The 8565-nt window shown below is 36.9% G+C and overlaps 1 pseudogene; it reads right to left on the bottom strand.

Moving 5' to 3' along the window:
* Positions 1 to 278: 278 nt before the first annotated feature.
* LOC127639577 (hepatocyte cell adhesion molecule-like) lies at positions 279 to 8348 on the bottom strand (annotated as a pseudogene).
* Positions 8349 to 8565: the final 217 nt, after the last annotated feature.

Raw genomic sequence — 8565 nt, 5'->3', positions numbered from 1 at the left:
GATAAACAACTACATTACCCTTGATACGAAATGACGTCATCGAGTAGGTCCTCCTTCACCCTTAAACTACTAATATTTTTGTACATATCTGGATATTTTGCAATGAACGTAAATATATTGCGTTTTATACTTATAATCAACACCGTAAAATCAATAGTTTTATATATTCCCATCATTTTTATTCAACGACATCTTTCGCAATGCTTCATGGGATTGTAGTCCGTGTCTTTATAACACAGGGTAAGTACACAGTCTTGTACTAGTGTCTTTATGTCCGATTTTCAAATACTTTTTTTTGTTGCCTCAAAACAAAGTTGGTGATTTTGTGATTCTCCTCGGAGCTGGTTGTTTTGGTTCATGCCTCACAACTCCTTTATGAAGGATTTTATTAAAAGTCTACTGAAGAACTGAATGGGGAAAATACTTCCGGAACACAGACGGTTGAAAAATGGGCGGTAACTGTTGCGCTCTATAGTGCTTAAGGGAAGAATCGCTACCTCTGACCTGTGGGATTACAGAGATAAAGAATAAACCCCTTTCCTTGTTTTATTTAACAATAAGGATGTTTGCAACGGCAATTTAAGTACAAATCAATACACAATAAGGCACATGAACACTTATTTGGTAGTAACAACATTAATCCTTCAGTACAAAGTTAAGAATTTGATCAGAAATGACATCTATAATTTACACAATTAGATCAAGTAAAAGCAACACCTACCGATGACATTATAAAAACAATGTTGGGTTAAATTAAAAAAATAATATTATGCTTGTTTGAGTAAACAACTAATCTCATCTGTCCCAACTCAATGAAATCTGAGAAATTAAATTACTTTGTTCATCTTGTCAAGGCATTTTAAATATTGTTTGTTCATTACATTTGTCATTGCATTATCTGTTGCTTGAGTTTGTAAGACTTTTGGCAATATGTTGAAAACATTTGGCCTCTAAACATGGCAGCCGATAAATTATCTCCAGAAGAAACTGTTCCCATTCATCTCAATTAGATCCACACAGATGAGCTCAACACTTCATACACAAACCTCAATAACGGTGACAATCAACAAACTTCATGATGAACCACATGACAGGTAACAGTGACAATAAAAACAACAGCAGCAGCATAAATAAAGCCAGCAAACAATACATAAGAATTACATATTAACCATTTAACTGCCATATAGAATCGGATGTTCAGATGACTAAGTTTGACAAGTTGGGAAAACATTTGGGGAATGTGTAGTTCTAGCAGAAAGATTCGGGATCCTTACGCATTCATACAATTCATGCATCTCATTAAATCACAATACAGCCTCAGCTGTCTTTCATCATTCGTTGTTTTCACGCCCTCCACCCATTTAGGGCCCTTCCTGTGTAGGGGAGGCTCCTCTGTTATCACCTTCCGGCAGGATCTGACTGTTCTAGAAAGTTTCAGAGCATTGAACCGTAGGACAGGGCTTAAACCAAATGATCTAAATATCTCTTCTGATAGAAATATTAATGTTGTAACATGTTTTTACTGAATTCCTCTGAAGCAATTATGTAGATATCGACGTAACACCAACAAAATAATCGTTCTTATCATTGTGCTTAAGCTCATTTTGTTGGATTTACTGAGAATAATAAATGAAACCATTTCTCTTTAAAAATAAATACCCATCAAAAATTCTCTCTCTCTCTCTCTCTCTCTCTCTCTCTCTCTCTCTCTCTCTCTCTCTCTATATATATATATATATATATATATATTAAAATATAATGGTAAATATTAACACTTTGTATCTGACACATTCAATACAGTCATTGTGCACATTGTGGGAAATAAACTTCATTTGACTTTGGTGAGCATCTAAAAATAACATGAGTAAAGTATTCCATGTTCTCTCCATCATACATCTGTAGAGAAACACAAAACACAATAAGACTTCCTGATCATCATAAAGTTACATTTGTCCATGCCAATGAAGCTTCAACTGATCACATTAATGTATTTCTCAGAAAACAATCATTTGAAAACAGAATTCAGAAACAAACACACAGTATATAAAGTTATCTGGAGTGGTGGTGGCGTAGTGGGCTAAAGCACTAAACTGTTAAGCAGAAGGTTGCTGGTTCAGTCCCCACAGCCACCACCATTGTGTCCTTGAGCAAGGCACTTAACTCCAGGTTGCTCCGGGTGGATTGTCCCTGTAATAAGTGCACTGTAAGTCGCTTTGAATAAAAGCATCTGCCAAATGCATAAATGTAAATGTGTATATATTATATTATATTATACATGTAAAGGCCCTCCAAGTAATAAGTCTATTATAGACATTAAATAAATACAATTATACAATAAAACAATTCAAAGACATTGCATAACTGTGGCAGACAAGCAAAGCATTGATTAGACAATACACAGAGTGTCTTTAGACGTGAATATATTGTTTGGATATATTTCCATATCATTGAACATAAGCCTAACACTGACCTACAGTCCACAGCAATCCATTGTGCAATTAAGTTTGTCAATCTGTTCTCACAGGACACATTAATGGTAAATGGTCTGAACTTATATAGCATCTTTTTTAACCTTAGCGGTTACTAAAGCGCTTTACACTTTGTCCCATTGTCACACACACTAACCAATACACCAATGACGGCAGAGCTGCCATGCAGGGCACTATACTGCCATTGGGAGCAACTTGGGGTTCAGTGTCTTGCCCAAGGACACTTCAGCATATGGAGTCGTGTGGGCCGGGAATCGAACCACCAACCCTGCAATTAGTGGCCGATCCGCTCTACCACCTGAGCCACAGCCGCATAATTAAGGCATTATTTTCTCTCTTTGAACTGCTGAGCTGTCAGTTTGTTGCCTGTATAGCTGCGTGTTGCTTTTACAGCTGGAGTTGCGCTGACTGACCACTACTGACTGTACTTGTGAAACATGAAGGTGATACTTCAAGCTTAAATGGCTTTTTTTGGTCACTGAATTAACATGTTAAATCGACAGCCTTAATACTGTAAATACAAATAAGAATGAGTGTCTGAAAACAGCTGCCTTTCAGTCAGACGGTCCACAGGTAACAAGATGCTTCAATATTAGCAACAATACTGTAAAATGACTGATACAGTTAGATTTACATTTGTTTTAACGTGGCACTGAAGTACTGGTATATATGACAAGTGCTTGCAATGCAGATCATATATTTTCAAGGCATCATACTTAATGTTTTTCCCACAACCAGTACTGTAAACTCCACTGGCTCAACTGAAATACTTGTTATTAATTCTGATTATGAAGAACAAGCATTAGCAGGTGCTAAGATAAAATATCTCATTCTTTAAAGATTTAAGGCAAATTTTAAGGTTTTCTTGTGTATGAATGGTGGAAGCACACATTGAATGATGCACCAGTACAAGCAGACAAACACATTTCTGATGCAGAGCTTTCAACAGGCAGAGACACACAGAAAATCAGTTTCTTACCACATTGTGAGTATGATGTGCACAGTAAGCTGTTGAAGTGTTATGTATCTCATCTTCAAGAGATTGAACTGTTTTAACAATAAACAAAGTTTTCTTTTTTAACTATAAAACATTATATAAGAACCTGAAATGGTGGTTAAAATATATTATGGCAACTTTTGTACACAATAAAAGACTCGTCTGGTTACAATAATACTTGCCCTCTTGACTTGCTTGTTTACGATCTCTGTTGTGCCAGTAAATCACTCCACAAACTGCAATGAAGACCAGCACCATCACTCCAGCAACTATCATTGGTATGAGATATGAACGTGATATCTGATCTGTAATGGACAAACAGAAAACAGTCATTAGTGCAAATGAGTCCAGCCAAGATACTATGAAACATCAGCAGATCAGAGAGAGAAAATATGAACAAACTAACATTTTAAACATTTAACCACTGAAGTCATCTTTGGGGAATCTCAGATCTGCTTTTGCTCTGAGAGTGTTTAATGCAGTTATTTGATCTAAATTGTCAAATGAGATGCTATACAGTTAATACAGATAAACCTGCACAATGCTTCTGATGTCCTGCAGTATTAATAATCAAGACAGACCAAGAGACTCTAATATCACCACTGACACACCTGAACACATCTGACAGACTTCATTAATGTCGAGATGTTTAGTCTGGTTTCTGATGGGATTGTTGATCACACAGCTGTAGATGTTGTTCTCCTGATATTCCACCTCCAGAGGTAGAGAGAGACTGCTGTTGAGATCAGACACACTGATGGAGGACAATAAACTGTTTCCTTTGTACCAGGAGAGAGTCACATGTGTCACAGTCACCACTGAACATTGAAAGACACATTTTGGGCTCAATGGTCTTCCTGAGGATGATGATGATGATGATGATGAACAGGTTGAATAGTTATTGATAATGACAGGAACAGGCAAGGGAGCTGGAAAACACGACAAAAAAGTAAATATTAGTAGCAACAAAACATCAGGAACAATTTATTAATTGCAAAAAGCCACATGATGCAGCGTGTTAAATATTAACATTTCACCCAAAAATGAAAATTCTCATTATTTTCTCACCCTCATGATATCCCAGGTGTGTATGACTCTTTCTTCCCCAGAACACATTTGAAAAAAAATAGAAAAATATCTCTGCTCAGTAGGTCCTTAAAATGCCAGTGAATGGTGATCCGATTTTTGAAGCTCCAAACTCACAGACAGTCGTTATAAACGTCATTGATATGACTTCAGCTGTTAAATTAACTGTCTTTTAAAGTGATACAATTACTTTTGGTGTGGAAAAAGGTCAATATTTAAGTACTTTTTTGACTCTTAAATCATCGGTAAGCCTCACGAGAGGGTGGAGATCACACATTCTCTCGTGTGACGTTTTCGAGTTGCCATAATACGGACGTAATCTCTCGTTTTCCTCTCGGTTGAGATATCCAGAATAACGCAAACGCAGCATTGTGAGTGTGGAAACAGATAAAACAGATCTAAACCAAACCCAAAGAAGCTTCTGTACAACGTTCCTCATAATCACTTGTAAACATCTCTGTTCTTCCAGAGGTGACGCACGTGCATCAGTTCTTGCGTGTTTCACGTGTCAACACGATTACGTCACATACCGCTGCAGAACGGAAGTATAATTTACAGTTAAAAAAGCTGCTAAAAATATGATCTTTTTCACATCAAATTCAATAGTGTCACTTTAGAAGACCTTAGCTGTTATCGTATGGATGACGTTTATGCTGACTGTATGCGATTTTTGGAGCTTCAAATGTCGAATCACAATCCACTTGAATTTTAAGGACCTCCTGAGCAGAGATATTTTTCTGCTTTCTTCAGACCTGTTCTGGTGAAGAAAGAAAGTCACACACACCTGGGATATCATGAGGGCGAATAAATGATTTTTGGGTGAACTATCCCTTTAAATGAAGGCTTTAGACTTCAGTTAGGACGGTTTACACGTGTTCAGCATCTGTGCAATAGAATAGGTTATCCAAAAAATTAATACTGACATTCTGTCCCACAACGACATTGTATGGCTTTAGAAGACTTGAACTACAGCACGAGTCACGTGGACTACTTTTGTGATGCTTTTATGGTGCTTTTGCATCCTTTTTGAAACGAGAACTCTCTACTCTTGATGAATTGTAATTACATGGAAAATTTCAACCATTACATTCTTCAAAACTGATGTTGTTTCAAACTTTTATGTCTCCACTAATGGTGATCTTTGTCTGCTGCTTTTAACCTACATTGAGGCTCTTTCTCATGTGTCCCACACAACATCATCCTGGCGGGTCATTCAGTGAAAAGTGATGCCATTACATTAAGCTACTCCCAGATAATGCATTTATTTTTTGCATTATTTATATAATGACATATCGCTCCATGAATTGACTTATTACATTTATATTTATGCATTTGGCAGACGCTTTTATCCAAAGTGACTTACAGAGCCCTTATTACAGGGACAATCCCCCCCAAACAACCTGGAGTTAAGTGCCTTGCTCAAGGGCCCAACAGTGGCATCTTTGTGGGGCTGGGGCTTGAACCCCTGACCTTCTGTTCAGTAACCCTGAGCCTCAACCACTGAGCCACCACTGCCCCACATTATTAGCTCAGATTAATGAGACAACTCAACTTTGCAGGACTGAGAAACTCTTTTGATATATTTATCCATTTTTGTTCAAGAATTGAAATCAGTGAACACAAATGACATGTGATGGGTTGAACTCACCGTATACAGTAACATTGAATCTCTTGTATGAGTTTCCTCTGTTACTGAAGATCTGTAGTTTATAAAGTCCAGAGTGTTTGATTCTGATGTTTCTGATGATGAGAGATCCAGTCTGATCATCCAACTGCAGTTTGTCTCTGAATCTTCCATCATCACCATCATATATAGAGTTGGCCTGTTTAATGATTTCAGCTATTACGAGTCTCTTGAGGTCCAAACATCCACAGTATCAGATAATTTCTCTGTATTTCAGTAAGATCAGTGTGTAGAGTGACAGAATCTCCCTCCATCACCGACACTGACTTCAATCCATCTGTATCAACACCAAACACACCTGAAGAACAAACAGAAACATTTAAAAACTCTACATACATTTAAAAAAAAAAAAAAAAAAAAGAAATATGAGAAATGTGTCAGTCAACAAAGAGCTGGATTATTTTGAACCCAAATGATGTTTTATATTTTCAGAGTTCAGTGATTTGTGTATCCAGCAGCTGGTTTCATGACTGGGTTAATTGATAATAACAGTAGAAACAAAACACCCCAAATCAACCCCTACAAACATCCTGCTGGTTTATTAGTCCAAAAATGGATCAAACTGGACACATTTTTAAGGGTAATCTTGTGTCATGATTTAAGAAAAAATTCCAGAGGGGCTTGAATAAATTAAAATTTTGGACAGAACCTGTGAATCTTCCATTAATTCCACACTATGTGTTTTGGGGGTGTCAAAAGCACATTTCCCCAAATTAAGTGTTGTAGTAAACCAACAGGACAACACTGATGTGTGACGTGATACTACACTGTATAAGAGTAAAGTTATTGAATATTTTCCCAAATACAAATTCCCCAAACTTGTGCAAAAGCCTTTCCCTCCAAATGAACATTTGTGCTAAATGACCCGTCCGGCTGGTAAATGTGTCCCAACATGTGTTCAGTGTCTCCTCAGCGCTCACAAATATTGTTTATTCTGTATATATAACTATTGAGTTTATTCTCGCTCAACAGTTCAAATGCAAAATAATAGTCTGAAAGTAATCTTTTAGTTGTTTTAAAGGTATTTGTGTAATAAGCCTTTGTTTTGAATAAATGTTAAAACTTTATTTTATTTACTGATCTTTTTTAATGAAAATAAACATTTATCTTACCGTTCGCGAAACACAGGAACAGACCGAAGAAAACAAATATATGAATCATATCCAGAACAGTTCGCCACAATCCATCTTCATCATGACATTCTTGTTTTCTTGAGTGCGTGTGTTTAATAACATCCCAAAAAATTCACAAATGTTCAATCAGCTGCTTCATTTCTCAAACCGATTGAACTTCATCACAGCCAGTGAGGGGTCTTGTCTTGAAGGTAACCCCCGACCGCCAAAGTCTCGCGAGATTTTCAATCGAGGTTACTAAGTTTTAGTTTGGCTAAGGTTGTATTTAGTGGAAGGGTTAAGGTTAGGGTCAGGTTTGGGATTATGGGTTGGTTGAAGGTTTCTGTAGTTTTCAATAGTTTGGTGAAGCTGTTTATTCAATAATGTTTAGATAAGTTTACTATTAATATTGTTGAAGCTTATATTATTTGTTGGATATTGTGTTTGACGTTTGAGAATGAGTTTACCAATATTCATGAGTTTTTGATATTGTATAACATTGCTGTATTGTCCATGTTCCCTGAATGTGTGTGTGAGCCGTCATTTTTTACTTTACTTAAAATAGCCAACATATAATGATTCAGAGCTGCAGCATAAACTAGCATGTAGCATCTTAAAATGTTGCCTTTGAACAGTATTGCAGATGTTATGGAGTTGATGTTAAATTAGATTTAGCTAGTGAACTGGATTTACAGTATGCCAAAAGTTCTCATGAGTAGTAGGGTTCAGTGGCGGCTGCTGGTCTTTCAAAGAGGGGAAGCTCATTTTCGGCCGACGTTATAAACTTATTTACCCTATTTTTTGCACTAAATCAATCTTAGGTGTTGATCTGCCCTGTTGTTTAATTCGAATTTTTTCCTCGTAAGGAAGACTTTCAAATGGCTTCGCCAAAATCAGGTCGACAATATTAGCACCGTCTGCCATCGTGCGCAGTTTCACCCGTACGACGCTAGCCTAGCCTACTGTATGAATGAATGAATGAACGAACGACGAACGAGCGAACGCTCTAAAACAAAATATATTAAACTTGGTAAAACTGAAACAAGGAATGTGGTGTATAATTGTGTGAAATGTATTATGCAAATTGACTAGCAATTTCAGCCAAACATAAAGAAATAGGTTGCAGCAGTTTGTCTTTCGACTACACTTGAGAAATCCGCGATGGGACTGAGCGCGAAATAGCTTCAGTGACTTCTT

Source organism: Xyrauchen texanus, chromosome 48 (assembly GCF_025860055.1).
Source record: "Xyrauchen texanus isolate HMW12.3.18 chromosome 48, RBS_HiC_50CHRs, whole genome shotgun sequence".
In the NCBI taxonomy this organism is placed as follows: domain Eukaryota; kingdom Metazoa; phylum Chordata; class Actinopteri; order Cypriniformes; family Catostomidae; genus Xyrauchen; species Xyrauchen texanus.
Note: the sequence above shows the minus strand (reverse complement) of the source record. Positions and strands in the feature narration are given on the sequence as shown.